General features: G+C 34.7%; 1 protein-coding gene across 14 annotated transcripts in view; it reads left to right on the forward strand.

Annotated features, from left to right (window-relative positions):
- Positions 1–13,916, forward strand: part of LOC145263738 (uncharacterized) — a 727,869-nt gene that overhangs the window by 230,013 nt on the left and 483,940 nt on the right. The window lies entirely within an intron of this gene.

A 13,916-nucleotide genomic window follows, 5' to 3' on the forward strand; every position in this document is an offset into this window, starting at 1 on the left:
AAATTTCAGCAGTATTTCTTGCAGTTAATGGTAGCCGAATGGATTAGGTCCTTGCTAATGAAGCCAGAGATGGCTTCTGTTGCCGGGTTCGAATCTATCGACTGGTGTTAATCATGACACCCTACACTGATGATTCCCGAAAGGATGAAACACTAGTGTCTGTAGGTATTTAATAATTATATAGTAAATATATATCATCACTGGGATCACATCAGAATGATCATTTGAGATAATCAGTTGCCAATCTATGGATATAAAGAACTGACTTACCAAGAGATCTCCCATCTTGTATAAACATTAATTTTGGAAAATCTCAAGTGGGTCATAGCCACAACATGAAATGTTACTTTTTCAAGTAGAAAAATGGAGTTCTGGGTAGTTCAACCCGCAAACTACATACTTTTCACATTTCTCAGGTGGTCTCTTTTCTCTTTGTTAAATGTTTCCCACTCAAGCTAATTTGTTATTTGCATGCATTGCAACTATACAACCTGCTAAACATGCACCATTGTGCATGTTTACATTACGAGAGGCTCCATCTGCCAAAAGTATGCAATTTCCACAGCTAAATTCTTTGATCAAATAAAATTCAGCTTGAAAATATCACTTTTTTATATCAATTTTGTTTGTTTTTTTGTTTGCTTGTTTTCTCACATACCCCCCCCCCCGACCGTTTTTCTAGAACGGCTTAATTTCAATTAAGTACAAATAGTTTTGTCTTTGATTTCTATCCTCTTCCACCTTTCAGGTATTTTCTCTTTCACGTTGGCCATCTCCTCAGCTGCATATTGAATAGGTGCGCGCGCACACACACACACGCACGCACGCACGAAATAGGCTTTGTGTTCAAAGGAAAGTCAGCATAAATTATGTGTACCCGTAATATGCTCTCCTTCTTCCTCCTCATTTTCTTCGTTACTGGCACTAAACTCGGTTCTCCTATTTCATTAAAGGCCACTGCACTGGAATCAACATAAAAAAGGGGGGAAAAAATATTCAACCTTAGATCACACAACTCTTTTAAAATAAAAAAAAAAAAAAATAAGACTCCAGTAATCTTCTTGCCTGCTATTTATTAATTTACTAGCCTGGGTGTCCGGCATTGCCCGGATGTTTGGAGGTGTGTGTTGAGCAAAAAAATAAATAAATAAAAGTGGTAGTAGGCAAGCAGGCTCGAACCCGTTACCGCAAAGGAGGAAAAGAACGTGAAAAAAAGTGACGTCTTTGCCGTTGCGTTCATCGCCAAACTGGAAGTGGCAAAGGTTTAAATTAAGGCTAGTCAATCAAAAAGAGTGGATAACTTTAGAAAATATCGGCAAAAAAGGCGACCCCCTCCCTGTAGAAAAGTGCCCAGTTGAAGGTGAAGGAATTAATGTTTTTAGTCAATTTTTTTATATTTGTTGTTTGAAGGGTCAAACTTCAAAATATACCGATCTTGTGAAAATCTGTGGCCTCTGTCGAAAGTTTTAGACATACATACATACATACATACATACATACATACATACATACATTTAAACAGACAGGTGAGATTTATATCGTAGATTATTTTTTTTTTTTTACTTTTTCATTTGAAATCTACAATTCTGATGCCGGTTTTACCTTTGTATATCCATATAGTGTTATAATGCCTGTTTTTTTTTCTCTTCTGATCAGAAGCAGTTAGCTTCAAATTGCCATGGCCTAAAGAGTTTCGTTTTCTTTTTCCTGTCATTTTCGTCTTATTGACTTGATAATTTAATAAAATTCTGTGACTTTTATTCATTTTTTTTTTAAATTTAATTTATGAATTGCTCCTCTTAAGCTTCTATCTTGATACGTTTTCTTTATAAAGAAATTCTTTATTTTAGCTCATTTATTACACACACACACACACACACACCTTTAAATAACTTTAAAACTAACATTTATTATAAAGAAAATTTTCATACATCAAAATACTATGAACAAATATAGAAACCAGCCGATTATCGAAAGTGTTCAAATTGATGGCCATTATGGTCCATGCACAGCAAACAATGCTCACTGACTGAATCCAAAACGTTCCTAATCAGTTCAATTGGTGTATCAGAAAATTCTCTTTCAATAGCTGCTTTTAATTTGATTGTTACTGTTTTTTTGTTTTTTTTTTTTGTATAAATCTTGTGTTTAACATGCCCTCACAAAAATCATTAATGAGGATTGAATCCGGTGAGCATAGAGGATATTCGATACTTTACATTTAATATCTCTCTCTCTCTCTCTCTCTCTCTCTCTCTCTCTCTCTCTCTCTCTCTCTCATATCTCTCTCTCTCTCTCTCTCTCTCATATCTGTTTCTTGGTGACCACCAAGATAGGCTCTTACGTCACGATGATAGAGAAAAAGTGCTCCATCCTGCTGAAAATACCATTCTTCATTTGTAAAAAAAATTTTTGGATACGTGGCATAGCGTATGCATGTAGCAAGTTGAGGTTATTTTCACCGTTCTGGATATTAAAAAAAAAGCGTCCAATTAAACGAAATGCTGACAAACCACACCAAAATTGGTACCAAGCAAAATGTGCAGAGGATAATCGATTCCCAAACAAGATTGTTTGAAGTGATGAGGATACATTGAAGTTACGTAGCAGTGGAACACCATGTAAACCTCCCAGGGATTACAATGTGGTGTGCTTTGTCGGCATTTGATTTAATTGGACTCATTTTTTTTTTATATCCGGAACGGTGAAAATAACATCAACTTGTTACATGAATACGCTATACCACCTATCCAAAAGATTTTTAGAAATGAAGAATGGTATTTTCAGTAGGATGGCGCACTTGTAATATTTTGATACCTTCTTAGACCTTTATAAGTACTTCAAAAATAAATAGTGTGTTTTGTTAAGCCAATATTACCGTTTCACAAACTCTGGGATATTTAGAGCATCCAAGACACGGATTTAAATGTAAATTCGTGTTTTTTTTTAATTTAATTTTTTGCATTTATTTCAAAACTGAATCAAAAAGAAACACGAATTTAGATGTAAATTCGTGTTTGAGAAATCTGAAGATAACTGTAGTTCTGGCCTACTGAAAAAACAAGTAATTTTTTAAGCATTGTGTGTGTGTGTGTGTGTGTGTGTGTGATTTTAATAGAAATATAATTGAGAAATTGGTAACAAAAAGTTTTTTTGTGGTTTATCTACTTATGTATGAGATATTTGTATAAAAAAAAAAAAAACAAAAAAACTGTTCAATATTTAATAGAACACATAACCGTGTAAAGTTGATGTTTAGATTCGTTAGGATTATCTCTCACCCCACTCCACCAGAAGAAAAAAATAGCAAACATGTGATTAACTACTAAAACCCAATTCTAACGGTAATTTTGCATGTTTATATCTTCTCTTAAATATTGTTCCTATTTACTTTGCCTCCCCACGAGGGCAGAGTTAGAAACCAGGGTCGTTTTTTCAATGTGGAGAAATAAATATTGTTTGTAAAGCAAATATGTTACTCATAAGTAGGTAAACTGAAATAATTATTTGGGACTAATTTCCCAAGTATATTTTCTTTTAAAACTTTTATCTCTCTCTCTCTCTCTCTCTCTCTCTCTCTCTCTCTCTCTCTCTCTCTCTCTCTCTCTCACACACACAGAGTAGAACCCTGGAATACGGCTTAAATATTAGTAACAAAATGCAGTATAGTATATATTATACATGGAGATAATCAAATAAGATTATAAATAATACCGTAAGGCGAGGCAGATACCGTAACCAGAATTTAATAGAATGTTTTCTGGCAAACTCACCACACTTGTAACTCTTTGACGTACTTACTCATGACAAATCCACTTAGCAGCAAAATCACACCCCTTCTCTGCAGAAGTTCCTAGATGTCGGAAAGCTTTCTCCTCTAATAGTTTCTTCTTGCGGCTGCTAAACTTTGAAATTCCCTTCCTGTTACCTGCTTCCCTGACTGAACTAACATGCAAAAGTTTAAATGTAATGTAAACCTGCCGACGTCTCGCTTATCTCGGGATCCCAACCAAGTGACAGTATGTCGTATTTGGGGTGAAAAAATGCAGACACATTCAAATCGGCTTAAAGGAAACATCCTCCATTTTATAGTAGCTATCGTGCTCCATTGATCCCAGCCCCTAATGCACCTCGTTTTAGACATTATTACTACACACGGCCCATTTCTGCTTTTTTATTATTATTATTATTATTATTATTATTATATTTTTTTTATTATTATTTATTTTTATTATTATTATTATTTTATTTATTTATTTTTTTTTTTTTAACTTGGAGCGTAGATAAAAGATCACCTAATTTTTTTGTTTTTTTTCTATCCTCTGTCTCCTTTCCATTTAACCCCCACCCCTTTTTGTGTTGGTTTATTAAAAAAATATATTTTTTACAAGAACATTTTTAATTCGTTGTTTTTTACTTGATTTTATTTTTAACTTTTTAAAGTTGAAAACGATTAAATGTTAAAGAAAATTTATTGAAATTCTTTTTTGTAATAATGGGAGTAAGAATCGGACATTTAAAAATCTAGGCGGGATTTTATTTATTTTTGACCGACTTATGCTTTTATCACAGGGAAACACCCATCCCCCAAATCTTATAATGCCCCCAAAAAATATACGCAAGTGTTTTACTGTTGCAATTCAGGGATAAAGATGTCATTCATTTTTTTTTTTTTTTTTTTTTTTTTTTTTACCCTCATCTCCATTTATTTCTCCACTTCCTACTCTCTTTCCCCTCCTTTCTCCCCTTCTTTTAACTTATTTTATTATTCTCAGCTCACTGAACTGAATGTGCAGTGAGCATCCATAATGGTTGCCTCCAGCTTCTTTATTTCTTTTTTCTCCCTTTATTTCCCTTGGAGAAGCCAGACAATAATGTATAAATAAATAAATAAATAGAGATTATTTATTTATTTATTTATTTATTTATTTATTATTATCATCATCATCATCATCATCATCGAATTGTGCGATTCTAATAACACTTGGCGAAAAGAAAATTAGACAATCAAACTTTACTTGTTTGCCTTAAGGATTTTTATGTTAATTTTTTTTTATTTAGTTTTTCATTTGTGCACCCATGTATCACGTCAGTCAGTTGGTGTGATGAGGACATGTGTTGCATGGAAAATGGATAAAAATAATATATGGTGGATGTGAATTTGAAATCTTAAAGGCAAGTATAGTTATGATAACCATAGGAAGATTTAAATTTTAATAGTGTTAGATGTGTGCAAAAATAAGAGACTTTGTTTGGTTGGTTGTTTTTGTTTTACGGCATATCAACCCTTTTCAGGTTATTGAATGCCAAATCCAGTTATTTTGAAGAAAAGTTTTTTAATAGAATATATATATATATATATATTTTTTTATTTTTTATTTTTTTTTTTCAAGTTAGTTTCTATTTAACCCATAGTTGGGACCCTAACAGGTACTGCCACTCCGGATCAGAGTGAACCTAGGAGCAATGGCAATTAAAGGGTGGCTCCACACTCGCCAAATCCCACAAGCTGGGGCCCTCATCATCGGATATAGTTTAAGATCATATCCAGGACCCGTTTGTTTGGTTATGTTGAATTATGGGGGTTCTTGGGGTTAGTAGATGCAGAACACTTGAGGTAGCTGGTACAGTTCATAGGAGAAAGTGATGGAAATGGATTTGAGAGAAAGAGGAATATATAAAGACCTAAAACCACAGATTCGATAGATGTTTTTTTTCTTTTTTACTGTTTTCATTTATTTGCTGCCTTCATTCACGTATAGACACAGATTAGCACGACGCATAAAAAATTAAAATTACCTATAATAGCTCAATAATGGTTATGCATTAAAAGAGCTTGATGATCTAAGAAAGAATCTTTTAAAAATTTTTAAAATGTCTAAAAATAAAGAAGCTTTAACTATTTTTGTGCCCCCTGCATGATTGGATATTTTTCCCATTTTTGGGATCATATGCGTTTCATCACATTCTTTTACACTAAATTTTCACACAAAAAAAAAAAAAATGTTATATCTTAAAACACAATTTGTTAAAACACAATATTAAACAATTAAATTTGCCATATGGCACTGAAAATCTCTAGAAATTAATGGCTTTCAATTAATCTGCGATACCATAAAATTTCATGTATCTAAAAAAAAAAAATTAGAGAACTCAACTGTGATGTATTTCATGTACAAAAAACTGAAATGTTATCCTAAGACTGTCTTAAGTCTTAAAATGAATGCATTGCAGCATTACTTTGGTATTGTCACTCTTTTTATTCCAATTATCTCCATAAGACTTCACTATTGACATGTTCTTCAGTCTACAAAATGAGTTGATGTAGGTGTGGTGAGATTTGCAACCAATCTTTTACCACAAATGGATTTCCAAAATAGGGTATCACTCCCAACTTCTCTAAATTTGACCAACAGACCAAAACCTTCATTTTAGCAAGAAATAAAAGGAAAGTGTGCATATATGCGTTTCTTGGTTGAATGTTTATATCAGCGGATGTTTTAGACAAAATTAGGCACTCGTAGTTTGATTGGGGTGAATTCCGCTTTGTTTATAGTATTCTTCCATGTCACGACGACCCGACCGTGAACTGAGTCTAAACAAATTCATTTCAATTGAAATCTGAAAATTGTACTACACGAAACTAAAATTGATAAAAACGATAAAAAAAAGATAACATACATAATAAAAATTGGTCAAACCAATGTGACAACAGCATATTCTTTTCATTGTTTTAACTCTTTAGTAGATATCTGTTAATATCTTATATGGTTTTATATAGACGGATGTGATTCTCGGTTGATTGAGTGTGTCTAACTGTGGCGGATATAGATGAGTAGACACACCTTCCTATGAGCAGACAGAGGAAAGGAACTAGTAGGCGAGTGAAGGTGCAGGCCTCTACTGAGCAGTAGGTCCAATAGTCTTGAGAGGAGGGACTCGACGATCTTCAGGTTATCAATTCCTTCCGGCTCCTAAGAATGCGCTGCTTTCTTTTCCACAACATGAGTAGCGACGACCAAATTTCTGATGTTAACTGATGACTAGATTCCACTTAAGCTTTAACAAAATGGTATGTCCCATTCCAATATATGTATTATTATGTAGAATATTTACAAGATGACCACAGCTTCATTTGGTCCAACAGATATCCCGCTTCCCCCAAGTTCATATGAAATTTGGGAAAATGATGTGGAAAAGAATGCGCTGCTGGTTACACTCTGGAACAATAGAAAGGGGTGTGAGTAATTAATATGAGGGGTACAAGTACAATACTATCTATCTCCCTCACCCACGGCGAGTTTTTTGCGGGCATGACAAAAAATTCTGAAGAAAATCTGTTTCAACTATTTACACTGTACAGGTATCAGTGAATTTTACTAGTGCTGGGAGCACCGGCTGCGCGACCTGTTGCCTGGTTGAGTCTCAGCGATACCGGGGGCATTGTGCGATGCCAGTCGGCGTAAAGCCATGGGAGGCTTCTTGGGGGTTGTGTGTATGGCAGGTATATGAAGCTGTGGAGAGGCCGTATGCGTGGCGTCTACATTCTGCATGGGAAGACCAATATGTGTTGACTCTGCTGTATGTGCAGGGTCTCCAGCTGTCGGTGTGGCTGTGTCTACGGCTCTCTCAGGTGATGGGCCAGGGCTTGCGGGCGCGCCAAGGCACTTATCTTCCTCACCTGATGCTGATTCAGGGTTCCTTGCTGGAACGTTAATGGTAGGTTTTCCTAAGACTATGAGAGCCGGAGATGACTTAGTCTCCGGGTCGATTGAGTTCCGATAGATGAGCATGGCGCGCTGGAACTTGTCTACATCAATAGACCCACTGTCTACTCATCTATGCGCCGCTGAATACACACTTTTGTCAATACAATCATGTCTAATATTCAGCTCACATGCCCAGTCACAGGATGTACCTGGACCTCCCAATCTTTATTTCCCCCCCCCCCCCACATTAGTGAACTTGCTGAAGAAGAATAAAATCAATTCATTGAAAGGAACTAGTAGGCGAGTGAAGGTGCAGGCCTCTACTGAGCAGTAGGTCCAATAGTCTTGAGATGAGGGACTCGACGATCTTCAGGTTACCAATTCCTTCCGGCTCCTGAGAATGCGCTGCTGGTTACACTCTGGAACAATAGAAAGGGGTGTAATTAATATGAGGGGTACAAGTACAATACTATCTAGGATATATACTCAAGAATAAAAACAATGAAAAGAATATGCTGTTGTCACAGCCCTAGTGATGATTGTAAAGACCACCACTTAAGAATTTTGAGATTTTTGTTGTTTGTTTGTCTTTTTTTTTCTCTCGCTTTAATTAAATTCAATTAAAACTAAAATGAAAAGGTTTTAGTAGGATGTATTTCAATTCCTGCTGTAGCTGTTCATTTGAACCTGAAATCATAAAAATTGGTCAGTTATCTCATAAGATGCATAGTAATAATATACTGAATTTGCAAGAGCCTACAATAATTTTAAATGCTTGTACAAAAAAAGTCTGGAAACTTATTGGCGGTATCTTGAATGGCATAGTAAATTAGTCAAATAAAGGCAGTAATTTATTTACTTTAAAAAAAAAAATGACACTAACCAATGACAAAATTGCATGGAGAAGAGTTGACGCAACACTAGGGATATCTAAATTAAATTAACATTTATTCACATAAAGGGAGGGAGGGGATAAATAGGTTTAATCTGAGTTGTCTACCTTCGCTAAACTCTTTATATATAATTTTGTCTTATTTCACCGATTTTCCACTTTTTCTTGTAGTTTTTAAATTTTTTTTTTTTTTTTTGCTTTTGTTTCTGATTAGGTATTTGACTCATTTTTTCCCCTTTCTCTTTTGTATTTTTTTTTTTTTTGTATATTTAGTGGACTTTTTGTTTCTTTTACAGAAATCCTGTTTTTTTTTTTTGGGGGGGGGGGGGTTCTTCTCCAACCTCTGTCTATCACCTCCCAAGTCCTCTCTATATACAACCCTGTCCTATATGTCTTTCTACACTTTTCTCTTATATTTTTGTCTAGGAAATATTTTTTTTTGTTTTTGTTTTTTGTATGCGTTGTTTACATTGGCTTTGCATTGGCTCTCTTAAGAATTGTACCTTCGCTCATGTTTTTTTTTTCTTTTTTTTTCAGTCTATTTCTTTCTCCTTAGTAATTATTGCGTTTCCTCTTTATCTTTTTTTAGTTTGCAGATTGTTTTCTGGCAATTCTCCTTTTTTATCGCTTTTCTCTGACTCCTCTCGCTATCGCTATCCTCTTCTCCATTTATTTTATCCCTCTGTTGTCCCCATCCTTGTTCCTTTCCCTCCCCATCTTTGCTCCTTTCTCTCCTCTGTCTCTGTCCCTTTCCCTCATCTTTGTTCCTTTCCCTCCCCGTCTCTATTCCTTTCCCTCCCCCCTGTTCCTTTCCCTCCCCCGTCTCTGCTCCTTTCCCTCCCCCCCGTCTCTGCTCCTTTCCCTCCCCCCCGTCTCTGCTCCTTTCCCTCCCCCCGTCTCTGTTCCTTTCCCTCCCCACCGTCTCTGTTCCTTTCCCTCCCCACCGTCTCTGTTCCTTTCCCTCCCCACCGTCTCTGTTCCTTTCCCTCCCCACCGTCTCTGTTCCTTTCCCTCCCCACCGTCTCTGTTCCTTTCCCTCCCCACCGTCTCTGTTCCTCCCCCCCCCGTCTGTTCTCCCCCCCCCCGTCTGTTCCTTTCCCTCCCCCCGTCCCTGTCCCCCCCCCCCGTCTCTGTTCCTTTCCCTCCTCATCTTTGTTCCTTTCCCTCCCCATCTTATTATACCCATTTCTTCCCTCTCCTTTATCCTCCCCCCTCTTGTTTTTCTGTTTTCCTCTTTATCTTTTTCTAATTAACTTGATTTGTTATTTGAGCACTTTTCTTCCTTTCTTGTCCAAGGTGTGTCTCATCAGTTCCACCCAATCGCATGAATTTTTGACACTTTTTGTTTTCTTTAATTGCTTCTATAAACGATTGCACTTAGTGCAACATTGATTTCGTTCACATAATCTCATCAATTAGCAACCGTAACTCATTCTCAGCTGGTTGAAGACATGATATTTAACTCCAAAATTGTTTTGATGGCACATCAAAATATCTACTGAAGAACGCCGGTTACATTTGATATCTTTAACCGTGTGTGCTGAGATTGCATTGTTTCCATGAAACCAAAGTATTAATAGAAAATCTAAATAATGTATAGTGCCCATTGATAAAAATGGACTCAAAAACGGCTGGGCCGATTTTCATGAAATTTCGCACCATGGTACTTTATATGCCTGACAGTGTTCTTAGATAGGTTTTTGTATCATAATGCCTTCGATAAGTATTAATAATCCGATGAAGAAGAAACGAGCGATTTTGACCAAAGTTAACACCTTTCACAACCTAACATCACAAGTGCAATTGAGAAATTTTTTTACCACGCAAGCAAAAAGACCAGACATATAAAATCAACAGTAAGTTCTTTGATATGACCGGGGCATATTCAAAATGAATGTTTCTGTTTAAAGCACCAATTGCATCATGATACTTTTTTATTTTAAGCTTAAAATTCAAGCCCTTATCATCGCACAAGCAGTAAGGCTAGGCATATAAAATCAATGGTAGGTTCTTTTGATATGACAGTGGTGCATTCGAAATGAATGTTTTCGTTTAGAGCACAATATTTCGATTAAAAGTCAAATATGAACAGGTAAAATTATAGAGGAATAAAAGGCGAATCGAATGAGGTATAGGTTGTTTTAGCAGTTACATTCAATTTTTTTTAAATTTGCGGTTTTTGAAAAAATTATAAGTGCGGACTTTCTTTTTGGCAGCACTGTATATTAGGCATATCCATTACCGCTATTTGTTCTACTTTGATTTCATTTATGAACTATAACATATCTTTTATGACTTCTTGCATAGTTAAAAAAAGGGGGGGGTCTTTACTTCTATGTTATTTCTAGCATATAAGAGCCAGGTACGTCCAAGAATGAAGTACTGTTGCCACATCTGGGCAGGAGCTGCTATAAAGGACTTATCCTGCCTTGACAGACTTCAAAATAAACTTCGTAGCTTAGGGGATGCCGTTTTTCTTCTCTGCAACCTCTTTTCACAGAAGAGATATTGTGAGCCTGTCTCTGCTTTATCGTTATTTTCATGGCAAGTACTCGTCTGAGCTCCAATCTGTGGTCGCCACTCGCCAAACTTTCACGAGAAACACTCGTCTAGTTCAAACCACTATCAATAATTTTCCCCACTCATTATCTGTGCCTAAACCTAAACATAGATTTCACGAACAAAGTTTATTTCTTAGAATTGCACGCCTATAGAACTGTAGAACTGTCTTCCGTTTGCCTGCTTTCCAGCTGACTACAATATGCTTGTCTTCAAGTCCAACGTAAACAAGTTCTTGATGAGCCATTCCACTTGTTAACAAATTTACCGAATTTCCATTACTAACAATTACTATATTGTCCAATTGATTACTGTACATTCTTTAACCCTTATCCTTGAGTGGCCTCTGGACCTTGATAAGTGGTGATGCCTATTTAAAAAAAAAATAAATAAATAAAAAGAAGAAAGATCCGGCGTTGTCTAGGATTGAAGGAGGATCATACTTTTCTTATCAGAATCAGTGAAGTCGCCCATTTTTTAATCGAATCGATTGATTGCCTGCTATAGTTAAAGATTCCCCCCCCCCCGTAGTGTACCGGGAAGAAGTTTCACATGCCTCCCTGCAGTGACTTGCACTGTAGAGAATCTACTATTGATTTTATAAAATTATTTGTAAATAATGGCCTTACTCCAAGCTTAAGATGCAAAAGTCAAGTATCATGGTTCAGTTGTGCTCTAAACAGAGACATTCATTTGATAACATGAACATTAAATTAGCGTATCTATATACTAATTTAATATGCATAGTATAGTATCACCTTCTATCCTTTTTTTTTTTTTAATAAAAAGGATCTCCCGATCAAATAATTTATAACCTGGAAACCGTGACACACGTACGTACGTTCAAAGATTGAGATACCTATGGAGCTTAGTCTTTAAAAGACTAAATCTGTAGATAGAAGGAAAACAGCAGGAATTAGATGAAATAAAATATTTAAATTAAAAGATAATAGATTTTAATGTTATTGATTAATAACATTAAAATCTGTTTTAATGTTATTAATAATGACATTAAAATCTATTTTCTTTTAATTTAACTACGGAGGTTCCCACAGATCATGTGAATCAATAAAATCATATAATGATAAAGATAATAATTTTTTTTTTTTTTCCATTTTTGGCCATTATATCTTTGAACTTTAGATCAAGAAATGTGAAAAACCAGATAAGTTTTTCACAATTTTCTTATTAATAGCGCCTTGTTTAATGGACCGAAACTTTGTTAAAATCAATTCACCTTTACCGGAAGATTAGTATCCAAGGAAGACTCATACAAGTTGCAACATCAAAATTATAGCCATTTTCAGATTCATTTTGTCTATTGACATCAAGTGACAGCCATTAATGACAAAATGTTTTATATCTTATGCGCTGTTTCTTCAGCGAAGCTTGAAATGTATATTTGACAAAAATAAATGATCGCTTAGACTCTTATAAAAGACCATCGATTCGTAGGTATCACCTCTACATATAATCTTTTGATTGAATTTATAAATGGTTTATAAATTTGTGCCTATCGTTAGAAAATGCAATTTATATGCCAACAAGTCTTGTATAAAATGTTGGTATTGCATGAACTATCTATCTATCATATATATATATATATATATATATATATATATAGAGAGAGAGAGAGATAGATAGATAGATAGGAACAAACAGTTAATAAAACATGTTAAAAAAACACTTTGAAAAAGAGTTAAAAACATATTTAATCTGAAAAAGAAACACTTGATAAGTGGATGGTCCTTAATCCGCGGAGTTTCCAAGAAATACTTTCCTTCTCAAAAGGGTAGGAATTAGCAAAATGCGGGATCGGATTTTGCATACAAAAGTATTTGATGAAACAACAAGTAAGTCAAAGATCTTACTTGATAACAAAAAAGTGAAGCAGAGGGAATATGGGGAAGAAATCGCTTCATAAAAAATAAGTCAACAATCTTTATTATATATATATATATATATATATATATATATATATATATATATATATATATAAAGATTGTTGATTTATTTTTTATGAAGCGATTCTGTGGTATTTTTTCTTTCTTTTCACTCTCTAAGTGCTTTAAAGAGAGAAGCTATCTGCCTTTTTATTCTAGTCGCCCCATATTTTTTAGGATGTATTATTTGTAATTTATTTTATGTGCATAGATAACTTAATTTTATGCACGTAAAAATATTTAAATAATAAATTAATTATATATATATATATATATATATATATATATATATATATATAAATAAGTAAGAATGCCTGTGAGGACACCTCTCAACCTATATACTCAATGAATTTCCGGTTTACAGACTTGAAATTTAGTATGTACAGTATTCAGACATGTGTAAAACTTTTTGATAAGTTTTAATCTGAAGAAAGGGTTGCTAAGGAGTCAAAATTAAAAAATTGGTACATGGGAGTCATCAGATTTTTATGTTTGTCAACTGTTTCATGAATGTGCATGCTTGAGTCGTTAACATGAGATTCCTTACGTTAAGAATAAGTAGGTTTGAAAACACTTTTCGTGTTAAGCTGGCTTAATGGTTATCATACTTGACTCGCTGTCTTTAGGTTTGGGTTTTGATCTCAATCTCGGCTCGAGTATTTTTTCTTCTTTTTTTTACTTACAAAAAGTGAACTGTTTAGAAAAACCTTATACATGTTTCAGTTTCTGTATGAATTAAAATAGAATATTTATGCATATTTTATGATTAGACAACGCCGGGCGGCCTGCTAGTATATATATATATAAATGCCG

Source organism: Euprymna scolopes, chromosome 39 (assembly GCF_053919585.1).
Source record: "Euprymna scolopes isolate OS-2025 chromosome 39, ASM5391958v1, whole genome shotgun sequence".
Classification (NCBI taxonomy): Eukaryota; Metazoa; Mollusca; class Cephalopoda; order Sepiida; family Sepiolidae; genus Euprymna; species Euprymna scolopes.